We start from the raw sequence: 15,277 nt of genomic DNA, 5'->3' as shown, positions 1-15,277 counted from the left end.
CAACCTGAAATGAGTATTAGAAACAAATCAAACTAGACTGTAAATGTGTTGGCATTTCCTCTAACAACTACATCTACTAGACAGCAGGAACTTCTCATCCTAATGTTGACTCGCTTTGACAGTTTGTCAGACTCTCAAGTCTAGTCTAGACCAGCTAAAATGTAGCAAGTAGGGCCTAACCTTCTGTTTAACACGTTATTATGATCGATTGTTAGAAAACCCTTACCACGTTATTATGATCGATTTTTAGAAAACCCTGACCTCGAGTCCCGCTGCAGTGACCTGGTGTAGCTCACCTATTTTACTTTCACTTTCACTTATCTTCCGTGTATAAAAAACTTATTGGGGCGCGTTCAGCAAGAAGCAACGTTTTGGAACGTTCAGATAGAAATACACTATGTAGGACAAACATGCCTCAGACATTTAGAATAAGGAATCACTTCGCTCTATTCATGGCATTTCTATCGGCAACATTTCGACAACGTTTGGCTACTGAACGTGGTTTTAATGTACTAATCACCAGCAGGAGCGCTGTCTCATACTTTCCAGCTGTGTATTCAATCGTGCACATCGTAGCTAAACGTTTTACAACAAAAACGAGCGTTTCTAACTGGACAAGTTCAGGTTAGTCCCTCCCTGTTTCGTCCGGTTTGTTTCCGTTTGTTTCCTGATGAATATACCCCAAAGCAAAGTTCAGTCGCCAAACGTTGTCGAATGTTTCGATATAATTACCACATATGCCCCTGATTTCTTATTCTAAATGTCAGAGAGACATGTTTGTTCATAGCAGAGGCCTATCTCTACCGGAACGTTAAAAACCGTTGGGTCCTGCTCAGCGAACATGCCCCAGTTAGTTTAGTCCCGGGCAATGACTATGATTTCATTCATGCATGATGAATGAAGCCGCTCGGTTTATCGGTCTATTAAAAGCTATAGGAATGATAATCTTAATGACGTGTAAACTATGAAGCGGAACTTCTCTCTGGAGTTTCCTCGCTGCTTGCTGAAGGAATGAACTACAGCATTGAGCAGTCAGTGATCTGTTGCAGTCTGAGTCTGAAGCATCAACAGCTTTAACATCCAGTCTTTTCTAGAGTAGACTTCTTGCACTATTATAATAATAATTTCCATTTAACCTTTTATCCAAAACGACTTACAGTCATGCGTCATACATTTTTTTATGTATGGGTGTTCCCGGGGATCAACCCACTACCGTTTAGGTGGTTTCTATAAAATATCCACACCCTGGCGTTACAAGCGCCGTGCTCTACCAGCTGAGCTACAGAGGACCACTACATCATCGTTTCCAGAGATCAAAAGAAATTCTGCAAAAAATCCAAATAAACTACTGGCTTCGCTAAATGTCAAAGTCTTGTGGTTATTGTGGAGGTTATTTATTAGCTCTTGTTGAGGTACCATGTATGAAGCTTGTCTCTCTTTTTTCTGTTGCTGTTTAATGCCAACTGACTTTGCAGGGTTTTCTAGCTTGCTCACCATCTGACGAGGAAAGGGTGAGGATATCAACATAATATCAGTTCATAAACATACATCTATGCATTTATCGTAAAGATAACAAGTTAAACTTCGTTCCGTTCCCAAAAATAATTCCAAAGATTCCGTTGACGTCATTGACCTAATATGGTGCATCCTGTAAATGGGCGGGGCCCGCTATCCCGAGATGCGTGCCAAGGATATCCGTCATTTACACAGTCAAAAAAGTAAACTTTCGGGAGGTTTTCTGTTTTAATATCAGAAAAAACATCATCCATGTTTGTTTTCTTTTATTTGTATAGAGACAAGTACAAACACATTGACACATTAAGGTTCTAAGCTTACATATGAATTGTTTTAAGATGTTCTTACCAAAGATAATTTAGCTATTTGATTTTGAATTTTAGGACCCCTTTAGGTATAAAAACATATATGTAAAAATTTATTTGATAAAAATTGAATTATCCTTTCTACTATCCATAAAACTTTGAACAACACATTAATAAATGGCAAAAAAACATCAAAAAATAAATCATAAATAGGTTTGGAAGTGTCTGTCCTATATCTAGTGGATATTAGAAAGCTCAGAAATTATATATATCATATATTTACACATATTATCCCCCTTTTATTTTATTCTGTTACTTAGACAGGGGCCACCATCTTGTTTGGGCGCTACAGAGCGTCTCCACGGATGCTGAGGGCTGCCATTGGTGCATGTGGTGGATTGAGACCCAGCCCATGCATATCTCTATCATAAACTGATGGATTTTGACAGGGATGTTTTTATTCTGTTACTTAGATTATCCTAGTTGTTAATCTTAGGGAGTTTAAAACATGCTCCGGTAGTTTGGAACTAAGAAATTATTTTTTAACCTCCCACTTTGGGCTGGATGTTTCAATGTGTAGTTCTTACCTGTATAATCTATGAGCAGAAATACGGTCTTACCTCAATTAGCAATAAAATCCCTAGTTTGAAAGCACTTTTCTTCCAGCTGTGCCTCCCTTTTCCCCTCATTTCCCCCACATGAGCCAGCCCCTTTGCAGTTTGAGTTCTAGCCAATGAGCTTCGCGCCTCCCATTTGAGTACAGCTCAAAGAGGCCTACCCAAACGAGAGACCAATGATCTGGTGCACATATCTGCACACTATGTACATAGTATGCAATTATCGCCACTTTTTGGCTCCTGAGTGCTACTTTCACCTATTCTAAAATATACAACATTTACATTCATTTTCATTTGCGCTCTTATCCGCACTTACAGGAGCATTAGGGTTAAGTCCTTGCTCAAGGGCACATTTACGTCATTTAGCGGACGCTCTTATCAGAAGCACGCACCAATTGGTGCGTTCACCCTATAGCCAGTGGGATCCCACTTTACAATTTTTTCGGGGGGGTAGAAGGATTACTTTATCCTATCCCATATTCCTTAAAGAGGTGGGGTTTCAAATGTCTCCGGAAGGTGGTGAGTACTCCGCTGTCCTGGCGTTGGGCGAGCTTGTTCCACCATTGGGGTGCCAGAGCAGCGAACAGTTTTGACTGGGCTGAGCGAACTATGCTTCCGCAGGGGAAGCCAGCAGGCCAGAGGTGGATGAGCAATGCCCTCGTTTGGGTGTAGGGACTGATCAGAGCCCGAAGGTACAGAGTGCCGTTCCCCTCACTGCTCCATGAGCCAAGCACCATGGTCTTGTGGCGGATCCGAGCTTCAGCTGAAGCCAGTGGAGTGTGCGGGCGGAGGGTAGCGTGAGAGAACTTGGGAAGGTTGCAACACCAGCCTCCGGCATTCTGGATGAGTTGTGGGGTTTAATGGCACAGGCAGAGGCCGCCAAAGCATTGCAGTAGTCCCAACGGAGATACAAGTGCCTGGATTACTGTCCCTTCCTGTGTAAGCAGGTCGTACTCTCCGAGGTGTTGTAGAGCATAACCTGCAGGAGCGGGTCACCCCTTGAGTGTTGGCGAGACGGTGTTTCGGGGGTCACGCCTAGCTCTTCCATCTGGAACTTGCCGATTTCAACGTATGCGAGATCATAGCGGCAGTCCTTCCCGGGGGGAGAGAGCACTCCTCTTGCCAGGGTTCAGTTGAGGTGGTGATCCAGTCATCACATACTTTGATATGTCTGCCAGACATGCAGAGATGCGTCCCACTGTTATCGGAGATTGTTGTGTATCGTCGCGTAGCAATGATAGGGGAGAGGCCATGTGAGGATATACAGCCAATACTTGGTGTATAGGGAGAGGAGGGCCTAGCTGGTCGGCCTGGACACCAGTGGTGAGCCCACGTGGTCCGAGACGCTTCTCGCCACCCCACTTGGTAGGCCCGACCGGTCGGTGGGGCGCAATCCAGGGTGAGCCGCGCCGGAGGATGCCCAGCCTCGGAGGGGGTGGAGAGAGGATCTGATGGTTCACAGTATCAAAGGCAGCAGACAGGTCTAGAAGGACAAGAGCAGAGGAGAGAGAGTTAGCTTTAGCAGTGCGGAGAGCCTCCGTGACACAGAGAAGAGCAGTCTCAGTTGAATGACCAGTCCTGAAACCTGACTGGTTTGGATCAAGAAGGTCATTCTGAGAGAGATAGCAAGAGAGTTGGCTAAAGGCAGCACGCTCAATAGTTTTGGAAAGAAAGAAAGAAGGGATACTGGTCTGTAGTTGTTGACATCAGTGGGATCGAGTGTTGGTTTCTTGAGAAGGGGAGCAACTCTCGCTCTCTTGAAGACGGAAGGGACATGGCCAGCGGTCAAGGATGAGTTGATCAGCGAGGTGAGGTAGGGGAGAAGGTCACCGGAGATGGTCTGGAGAAGAGAGGAGGGGATGGGGTCAAGCGGGCAGGTTGTTGGGCGGCCTGCAGTCACAAGTCGCAGGATTTTATCTGGAGAGAGATAGGGGAGAAAGAAGTCAAAGCATAGGGTAGGGCAGTGTGAGTAGGACCAGCAGTGTCATTAGACTTAACAAACGAGGATCGAATGTCGTCAACCTTCTTTTCAAAGTGGTTGACGGAGTCATCCACAGAGAGAGAGGAGGGGGCGGGGGGGGAGGATTCAGGAGGGAGGAAAATGTGGCAAAGAGCTTCCCTAGGGTTAGAGGCAGATGCTTGGAATTTAGAGTGGTAGAAAGTGGCCTTAGCAGCAGAAACAGATGAAGAAAATGTAGAGAGGAGGGAGTAGAAAAGATGCCAGGTCGGCAGGGAGTTTAGTTTTCTTTCATTTCCGCTCCGCTGCCCGGAGCTCTGTTCTGTGAGCTCGCAATGAGTCGTCAAGCCACGGAGCTGGAGGGGGAGGACCGAGCCGGCCGGGAGGATAGGGGACACAGAGAGTCAAAGGATGCAGAAAGGGAGGAGAGGAGGGTTGAGGAGGCAGAATCAGGAGATTGGAGGGAGAAGGATTGAGCAGAGAGGAAGAGATGATAGATGGAAGAGGAGAGAGTAGTGGGAGAGAGAGAGCGAAGGTTGCGGCGGCGCATTACCATCTGTGTAGGGGCAGAGTGAGTAGTGTGGGAGGAGAGCGAGAGAAAAGGAAACAAAGTAGTGGTCGGAGACATGGAGGGGAGTTGCAGTGAGATTAGTAGAAGAGCAGCATCTAGTAAAGATGATGTCAAGCGTATTGCCTGCCTTGTGAGTAGGGGGACGGTGAGAGGGTGAGGTCAAAGAGGAGAGAAGTGGAAAGAAGGAGGCAGAGGAAATGAGTCAAATGTGGACATAGGGAGGTTGAAATCCCCCAAAACTGTGAGGGGTGAGCCATCCTCAGGAAAGGAACTTATCAAGGCGTCAAGCTCATTGATGAACTCTCCAAGGGAACCTGGAGGCGATAGATGAACAAGGATATTAAGCTTAAATGGGCTAGTGACTGTGACAGCATGGAATTCAAATGAGGAGATAGACAGATGGGTTAGGGGAAAAATTGAGAATGTCCACTTGGGAGAGATGAGGATTCCTGTCCACCACCCCTCTGACCAGATGCTCTCGGGGTATGCGAGAACACATGGTCAGACGAGGAGAGAGGGCAGTAGGAGTAGCAGTGTTTTCAGTGGTAATCCAGTGTTTCCGTCAGCGCCAGGAAGTCGAGGGACTGGAGATTAGCATAGGCTGGGATGAAGTCAGCTTTGTTGGCAGCAGAACGGCAGTTCCAGAGGCTGCCTGAGACCTGGAACTCCACGTGGGTCGTGCGCGCAGGGACCACCAGATTAGAGTGGTAGCAGCCACGCGGTGTGAAGCGTTTGTATGGCCTGTGAGGAGAGGAGAGAACAGGGATAGACAGACACATAGTTGACAGGCTACAGAGAAAGGCTACAATAATGCAAAGGAGATCGAAATGAAATTAACTAATCAGTGCAGGGACCACAAGTATCAGAGAATCTCTTTAATGGGTCTGTTGATAAGACAGTAGTTTAAACATGATTGAACTGTTGCAGCTGTAGCAACCAGTTCTGTTGATATAGTAACACAGTAGTTTATACATGATTTACACTAGTTGACCTACTGTATGTCTGTCTAACAGTATTACAGTACCATGTAGTTGACCTACTGCTATGTCTGTCTAACTGAGTATTACAGTACCATGTAGTTGACCTACTGTATGTCTGTCTAACAGTATTACAGTACCATGTAGTTGACCTACTGTATGTCTGTCTAACAGTATTACAGTACCATGTAGTTGACCTACTGTATGTCTGTCTGAGTATTACAGTACCATGTAGACCTACTGTATGTCTGTCTAACAGTATTACAGTACCATGTAGTTGACCTACTGTATGACTGTCTAACAGTATTACAGTACCATGTAGTTGACCTACTGTATGTCTGTCTAACTGAGTATTACAGTACCATGTAGTTGACTTACTGTATGTCTGTCTAACAGTATTACAGTACCATGTAGTTGACCTACTGTATGTCTGTCTAACAGTATTACAGTACCATGTAGTTGACCTACTGTATGTCTGTCTAACAGTATTCCAGTACCATGTAGTTGACCTACTGTATGTCTGTCTAACAGTATTACAGTACCATGTAGTTGACCTACTGTATGTCTGTCTAACAGTATTCCAGTACCATGTAGTTGACCTACTGTATGTCTGTCTAACAGTATTACAGTACCATGTAGTTGACCTACTGTATGTCTGTCTAACTGAGTATTACAGTACCATGTAGTTGACCTACTGTATGTCTGTCTAACAGTATTACAGTACCATGTAGTTGACCTACTGTATGTCTGTCTAACTGAGTATTACAGTACTATGTCTTGTGCCATTTAACTACCTTCAAACAGTATTGGCAGAGCAGTAGGTGAGTGGTGCAACATTGTAGCCTAGTACTAATAACAACAGTAGAGTGAAGGTTTATGCTCCTAATTCCTCTTGAAAAGGTAGAAACATAAAGTACAAAAGCAAGGAAGTTGGGCCATATGTTTATAAAGAAAGAAGTAAAGATGACAGGACAGTTTTGAGTAGAACATCAGCAGTTTGAAGAATAGCTGAGTGGAATATGTTACTGTCATTGCAGTCATCAAGTCAGGAAAATGTAGTGATCTCATTATTGTTTACATTTCAAACCAAACCCCAATTTGTTTCCAACAGACCCAACAACAAAGCATGGCAATTCCCACTCAGCTACCCTGGTCTGTATTAGGCTACCACTGTTCAGCTATCGTGAAAACCACTAAAGTTCTGAAGTGTTCTCTTAGCAATGGCAATCAAATCTGTGGTAACTATAAACGAGTAAAACATGTGTTGAACGGAACCTTGAACAAGTTCAACAGCTGGTGTGGTGGCTTTAGTTTCTTCATTGAGCGGTAGCAGTGGGCTCTCACAGAGATCTCATTTGAAGCCCTGTTTTTACCTGATACTTTCATAAAAGTACAAACACATGAAGTGAGAGGTATATACACATGATTAAACTTTATTTAAAGCTTGATTAACCTGAAGCAGGATGGAGTCATGACTTAAAACACCAAGCAGGCTTCTAGTTAAGGCTAGCTAAGCGTTAGCATATTACCTTCAAAGTTGCAAAGAAAAGAAGAAACGTAAAATTTGAAGCCTTTATCCAGTTTGCTACGTGGTGTCGTACTGGATGTCCGGACGACCCTCCTTATATCATTAACAGATACTTTAGGCAACTCCAGCAAACACCTTGTAAACTTCATCTCTGCCATCATAACGGTCTACTGTCGCTGTCTAATGTTTTTTTCCGGTAACCGGAAATGCCCAAGCATCCTTACACCAATGCGGAAGTGATGCGTGCATAGAGCCTATTCATCCACAGATAAAATGGTAAACCAAATTCAGGCTTCTTCTTCTTCTTTGGACTTTATATGTCGGTTGGCAACCAACTTTAAGGTGCATTACCACCACCAACTGGACTGGGAGGTGTGGACCTCAGTTCATCTTTCAATCACCCACGTCGGTAGATGCTCCTAAAAACCAATGAGGAGATGGGAGAGGAGAGGACTTGCAGCGGGTCGAGAGTCACAAATAGAACCGAGTTTTATTTTTAGCGCCTGGCCACGTAGACGCTCGCTAACACTGTGGGTGAAATGATTGAATAACGTGTGTGTGTCCATTTATTTAGCAACGAGCGTCCGGCCAGGTTAGCTTGTAATGCTCCGTGCGTTGGCCCGCTTGCTGGCAGCATGTTCGACTGTGCGTCAAGAATTCAGCATAGCAAGTTTGAATGAAGGTCTGGTTATTCACAGGTAAATAGTAGTAATATGCTCTAAACCGCTCTGGTAACAACGAACTTTGCTGCCCTGTTTCCAATCGTCCACATGGCTGGGTGAACCTATTCAAGTAGTAAATACATTTTGAAAATGTAAAAAAAAACGATGTATTATTAGCTAACTAGCTACAGTGCATGCTAACTCAAATGAGCTGCTAACGTAGCTAGCTATCTAGCCGACTTTACATACTGTATAGATAGCTAGCTAAGTGAATTACATTTGACCAGCTACCTAACTTCATATTAGCTAGCTAACTTGATGTATTTATCACTGTAAAAAAATAAAAACTCCCAAATGCATTTGTAGGTAGCTAGCTAATAGCCATGGAGGAGGGTGAAAGGATAGCAGCCCCATCTGTCAAAGTGAGAGAGTAGGCTGTTCTGGAGAGGGCAGGTTCTGTTGGGTAGTTCCAGTCCCTAGAAGTGAGGACGGAGATAACAGTAACATCATATTCAGTGCGGTCTAATTTTAGTATAGTGAAGTCTGTTTCTTGTGAGGTTTTCTGTCCTCAGGTACAGAGAGCTGTGAAAGCCTGTCTGCAGATGAAGAGGTCCCGATGAAGAGCAGTGGTTCTCTGTCGTGGTCCTTGGGGACTCGAAGGGGTTGCACGTTTTTTTGCCTTAGCACTACACAGCTGGTTCAAATGATCAAGCTTCAAGTGGTATTTGTGTGTTCATTTGTGATTCTATCCTTGATATGATCCTGCTATTGTCACGTGCTGCACATGCATCTATCTATCAATGTTATCATGATTTGTTATAAGGGATATGATACTTTAGTAATCCACAATGACCTGGTGATGTAAAAAGTCTAATAATGGCATTATCTTCCATATTCCAGCAGATACCTTGTAACTGGAGATTCCTTCAAAACGATTGCCTCCAGTTACTGTGTAGGGCACTGCAAGGTTGGGTGACCAGGGCCAACTGGGACTGCCTCCTGGGGGAATTCAGGCCTGTGTGTGAAGGCTTCCTGTGTCCTGCATAACTATCATGAGGATGGACGCGAGGACCAGGAGGGGGTCTGCAGCTCGCCACCGTGTGCCAGAGGAGAGGTCTGCTGCTCTGCAGGATGTTACCAGGATGGGGCCAACAACGCAGCATGAGAGGCAATCCGTGTGCGGGAGATCTTCAACTCCTACTTCTTCGAAGGGTGCTGTTCCCTGGCAACACCATAGACTACACTATCACAACCAAAGGCTCGTTCATCCACCTCTGGCCTGCTGGCCCCCCTACCTCTGCGGAAGCACAGTTCCCGCTCCGCCCAGTCAAAACTGTTCGTTGCTCTGGCACCCCAATGGTGGAACAAGCTCCCTCACGACGCCAGGACAGCGGAGTCACTCACCACCTACCGGAGACACTTGAAACCCCACCTCTTTAAGGAACACCTGGGATAGGATAAAGCAATCCTTCTACCCCCCCTTACCCCTCCCCAAAGAAAGAAAGATACTTTTTTTAAAAAAATAATACATATTGTAAAGTGGTTATCCCACTGGCTATAAGGTGAATGCACCAATTTGTAAGTCGCTCTGGATAAGAGCGTCTGCTAAATGTCGTAAATGTAAATGTTTTAAGAGCCATCCACATTGCAATAAGAGTATTCTTCCATTGACTTAGCTTCGTTAACTGCAGTTATTACATTCCCAGTTTCTCTCCTTTTGAGTTCTACTTCTCAGGTGAGGACGTCTGTACAAAAACAAAACAGGCTCTTTTAAGAGTGACCCATATTGAAAACAATTAGACACCCTATAACCCACACCTACACACTCAATCTGATTGATGGATTGTGCAGTAAGCAGGCTCAGGTGTAGAACTGTGGCTCCTTCCACCTCCAAAAGGACAGGCCAGAGGACCAACCATGGAGAATAGTAAGACACTCCATTATTTATATAACTACGCTATATTATTTGTCCTCCTGTGTCTGTGCATGTTTTCCAGTATAAAGTACTCTGCAGCCACTTAGTGTGGACACCAGGTGAGGCCACACACAGAGATTCCTGTTGAACACTGTCTCTTTAACTACCTTATTTTCTCAAAAAGTCTCTCTCCTTCACTTCATCCCTCCCCCCCTTCTCCCTAAATCCTCTAGGTTATATCAGCTGTGTCGGTGAACCCCTCCCGCATCTGAACTGGCTACACAGAGGGCACAGCATGATCAGAGGTGAGAGGTCACTTGGTCGGGTCAACAGGGAGTATTATTAAAGAGATGCTTTACATTGAAATACAGATATAGATGTAGTAGTCCCAGAGATAATGATACAAGGTCAGTTTTGCATTTCACCTCCTGATGATGATGATGATGACTGACAGTGTTAGAATAACATGCCATCTCTCTCTCCATCTGTCTCTCGTCTGCAGGTATGTTTTGATGGGTGCCAACCTCCAGTCCAGTCCATCTCACCCGCTCTTAAGATCACCTTCTGGCCAACTGGGGGCCCAAGGCTGTTAGGAGACACCGCTAGAGACACTATTATGTAATTGTGATGACCTGAGAGAATATTAGGGTAGCACTGTAATTCATTAATCATATGCTGTCTTCCCTAGTAGCACTGTAATTCATTAATCATATGCTGTCTTCCCTAGTAGCACTGTAGTTCATTAATCATATGCTGTCTTCCCCAGTAGCACTGTAATTCATTAATCATATGCTGTCTTCCCTAGTAGCACTGTAATTCATTAATCATATGCTGTCTTCCCCAGTAGCACTGTAATTCATTAATCATATGCTGTCTTCCCCAGTAGCACTGTAGTTCATTAATCATATGCTGTCTTCCCTAGTAGCACTGTAATTCATTAATCATATGCTGTCTTCCCTAGTAGCACTGTAATTCATTAATCATATGCTGTCTTCCCTAGTAGCACTGGAATTCATTAATCATATGCTGTCTTCCCTGCTCCTCTATTCTTACCTCTTTCCTTTCTGTCTTTGACACTCTTTCTTCACACCTCTCTCCCCACCTCCTCTTTCTCACCTCTCTCCCCACCTCCTCTTTCTCACACCTCTCTCCCCACCTCCTCTTTCTCACACCTCTCTCCCCACCCCCTCTTTCTCACACCTCTCTCCCCACCGCCTCTTTCTCACACCTCTCTCCCCACCTCCTCTTCCTCACACCTCTTACGCGTCACGTGTTAGTTTAAGCGTCTGTTTGGTTTATTATTAACATTTACATTTACATTTGAGTCATTTAGCAGACGCTCTTATCCAGAGCGACTTACAGGATTAATTAGGGTTAAGTGCCTTGCTCAAGGGCACATCGACAGATTTTTCACCTAGTCGGCTCGGGGATTAGAACCAGCGACCTTTCGGTTACTGGCACTACGCTCTTAACCACTAAGCTACCTGCCGCTGCCTCTTTTTTTTAAAGAGCTCACCATGAACGCCTTACAAACATTCTTAAAATAAAGTGGTGATCCTAACTGACCTAAGACAGGGAATTTTTACAAACCTCTACATATTCATGATTTTGTAAAAAAATATTTTTCATTGCCAGGGTAATCTAATCAATTTCATTTTTTCGATTTAGCTAAAATAGGCATTTCACCTCAATAGAAAAATGATTAGGCTAGTTGATATCGCAGCCAGCCACCATTACTGTGTAGATATGCCTATTTCTCACATCAATACAGACACAAGGGCTTATTTGTTGGAGGTAGCCCTATTCAGAAATAAGAGGTAACCTAGGTCTCTGTTGGCGTATTCAAACAACTCGGCAATCTCTGACCTCCGCCTTCAGTGCGTTCAAGACAACTGGGAATTCGGGGAAAAACGAGCTCAGACTGGGATTTTGTTGTTGTTGACCGGTCATCCAACTCGGAATTCCCATTCAGAAACTCTGTCATCTTTCAATGACCTGAAAATCACTGATGTCATTATTTGACCTCATTTCCCCCCCTGAGTTCCCAGTTGACCGGTTTAACAAACACAATCAATGTCACCATGCAATCCTTAGGCTATACATTTCTGTGGAGATGTCCTATGTTTAAAAGCAGGGCTCGAATTGAGGGGGTGAGGATATAGGCCTAACCCTTGTTATAGAGAGGTTCAAAAAGCATATGCTACCCCTTGTTTGCTGAGCCTTAGAAAAAACGGTCCAGATTATATAAAGCGATCTATGCTATAACAATAATTCACTCCACGATTATTTCCGCATAGTCTACTAGCCTATCGAAGGTCTTGCTCAGCCTCAACATCACAGGAAAATGTGGTTGGTTTATTAAAAACTCCGCAATATATAATATTAGTGGTAGGCTATGCCTACCGCAAAAGACCAAAACGATAGAATCGGTATGGGTATATGCATAGACCAAACAGTTAATCAGATAACAACGTTCTTATTCAGGACAATCCCATTGAATCCGGCTATTCATTTCAGTGCAGTTGCGTTCTTACGCATATCCTTAGTCTAAACGGAACCGAAAACACCCCCAGCCTGTTTTGATCACAGATCATGATGAAGCCTGAACATTTCAGCCGTTTGTCATTGATTTGGCCCACAATCGCCTACAGATTTGATACACATGAAGACCTATATTTAATCTGGATTTGAAAAACAATAGCCTGACTTTTCCCCACGTCATATTTGTTACCAATTAGGCTAATTTCCACTCCATTCATATGCAAATACATTTGATTCATACACTGGCTTGTCTGGCTGGCATGTTTTCATTTTAAACTGGCCTTCCCTTATCTACACTGAAATAATATTATTTCAGTAGTCCTCTATTATTATTATTTTTTTAAATTCATAGCTCATTAGTGCACCCTTGTGGTTGAATATATACAGTGGGGAGAACAAGTATTTGATACACTGCCGACTTTGCAGGTTTTCCTACTTACAAAGCATGTAGGGGTCTGTAATTTTTATCATATGTACACTTCAACTGTGAGAGATGGAATCTAAAACAAAAATCCAGAAAATCACATTGTATGATTTTTAAGTAATTAATTTGCATTTTATTGCATGACATAAGTATTTCATACATCAGAAAAGCAGAACTTAATATTTGGTACAGAAACCTTTGTTTGCAATTACAGAGATCATACGTTTCCTGTATTACAGTACAATGTAGATATTAATAAAACAAGGTATACCATTAATTTCTTTAAAAAATTAGATACAAAATAATGTATGAATATTTAAAGTATTTGCACACAAACTGTTAGTGGTAAATAAAACTACATATTCCTATCCTATGTTATAATACACATGTTCCTGTGTTTTTAAGGATCTTAATGACAGTACAGACGTATCAACTGTTAGTGGTAAATAAAACTACATATTCCTATCCTACAGTTATAATACACATGTTCCTGTGTTTTTAAGGATCTTAATGACAGTACAGACGTATCAACTGTTAGTGGTAAATAAAACTACATATTCCTATCCCTACAGTTATAATACACATGTTCCTGTGTTTTAAGGATCTTAATGACAGTACAGACGTATCAACTGTTAGTGGTAAATAAAACTACATATTCCTATCCTACAGTTATAATACACATGTTCCTGTGTTTTTAAGGATCTTAATGACAGTACAGACGTATCAACTGTTAGTGGTAAATAAAACTACATATTCCTCTCCTACAGTTATAATACACATGTAAGTATATAACTGTCACGGACTCCTCCTTGCTCGGGCAGGCTTCGGCGTTCGTCGTCCCCGGAGTACTAGCTGCTGCCAATCGATGTTTCGGTGTTTGTCTAGTTCAGTCTTTATTGTTTACACCTGTTCCCCATTATGTTTGATTGTATTCCCTATATATTTACACACATTCAGGTCCGCAGTGTTATAGTGTATTTTGTATGTTATTGTTTGTTGTTTTCTGTGTTGTTTTCAGTAAAGTACATTTCTTAGAGTTCTGTGTCCTGCCTTACTTCTATCCACCGCATTACACTGACACTCGTGACATTCCTGTCCCTAAGACTATTTTTCTGGACTCAGATCAATCAGTGTGATTTTGAAGCAGCCTTCTATATACATTGACATTGTCATTATCCAACATTATCTTCACCAGATCTCAAACCAGCCTTCTACATTAACCACATTATACTGTCATTATACAACATTATCTTCACCAGATCTCAAACCAGCCTTCTACATTGACCACATTATACTGTCATTATACAACATTATCTTCACCAGATCTCAAACCTCTTGTCTGTCAGGAAGGGTCTTCTGTCCTGGATTCTGTTGTTGAAGAGTCTGTAGAGAAGAACATTACTATTATTAATCATTATTAGAACATTAGACAACAGATCTCCATCCTCCAACAGTTGCTCCCAGCAACAGACACACCCATATGATCTCTCACACACATGCTCTGCTCACCGTCACACACACCCTTACCGTACGGTGTGTATTGAAGTGTTGGTGGAGACCAGTTGGAGTATTCTGTCAGTCAGAGCATCAGTGATGTCATTGTGACTCAGGCTACAACAGAGAGAGCGAGAGAGACAGAGAGAGAGAGACAGAGAGAGAGAGACAGAGAGAGAGAGAGAGAGCGACAGAGAGAGAGAGAGAGACAGAGAGACAGAGACAGAGAGACAGAGACAGAGACAGAGACAGAGAGAGAGAGAGAGAGAGAGAGAGTGAGAGAGACAGAACACGAGTGTTCAGACATTTGTCATGTAGTCACACAAACCCACACACACCCACACCCACACACACACAGTGAAAGCCACTCACTCCAGGACTTGTACTTTGTGCAGGTGTGTGATCAGGGGCTGTAGGTGGTGGTCTGTGAGTTGACAGTGGCTGAGGTCCAGTTCTGACAGCCCCTCTGAGTGTTCCAGAACCAGGGCCAGAGATCCACAGGCCTTCTGGTCCAGCCTGGTCTCACTGAGGTCCAACTCTCCATCCAGGGCTCTGCACAGGGACTCTGCGTGCCTCAGCACCCCCTCTTCAATCCCCTCACACACAAGGTCCAGCAGCTGACGTAGCAGAGCTTTGCTGGGGCTGACAGGACAAGAGGCAGAGATAACATTATGACACAGAGTAGGTCTAACTCCCTACTGATGAACTAGTTGGTTAAATGTTTGTCTTTGTGTGTCTAACCTCAGCTTGACAATATGCAGGATGGGGAAG

At 43.5% G+C, this 15,277-nt stretch overlaps 2 long non-coding RNA genes across 2 annotated transcripts; one reads left to right on the top strand and one right to left on the bottom strand.

The window, feature by feature from the left end:
* Positions 1–9,699: 9,699 nt before the first annotated feature.
* LOC123485383 lies at positions 9,700–10,769 on the top strand. The gene is made up of 3 exons (XR_006658991.1): positions 9,700–10,059; positions 10,281–10,352; positions 10,550–10,769. It is a non-coding gene; the product is annotated as an uncharacterized LOC123485383 (long non-coding RNA).
* Positions 10,770–14,236: 3,467 nt separating this feature from the next.
* On the bottom strand, positions 14,237–15,269 carry LOC123485381. The gene is made up of 4 exons (XR_006658989.1): positions 15,248–15,269; positions 14,879–15,148; positions 14,540–14,623; positions 14,237–14,395 (listed from the first exon to the last, which is right to left on the bottom strand). It is a non-coding gene; the product is annotated as an uncharacterized LOC123485381 (long non-coding RNA).
* Positions 15,270–15,277: the final 8 nt, after the last annotated feature.

Source organism: Coregonus clupeaformis, unplaced genomic scaffold, assembly GCF_020615455.1.
Source record: "Coregonus clupeaformis isolate EN_2021a unplaced genomic scaffold, ASM2061545v1 scaf0665, whole genome shotgun sequence".
In the NCBI taxonomy this organism is placed as follows: domain Eukaryota; kingdom Metazoa; phylum Chordata; class Actinopteri; order Salmoniformes; family Salmonidae; genus Coregonus; species Coregonus clupeaformis.
This window is presented reverse-complemented; position numbering and strand designations above follow the sequence as displayed.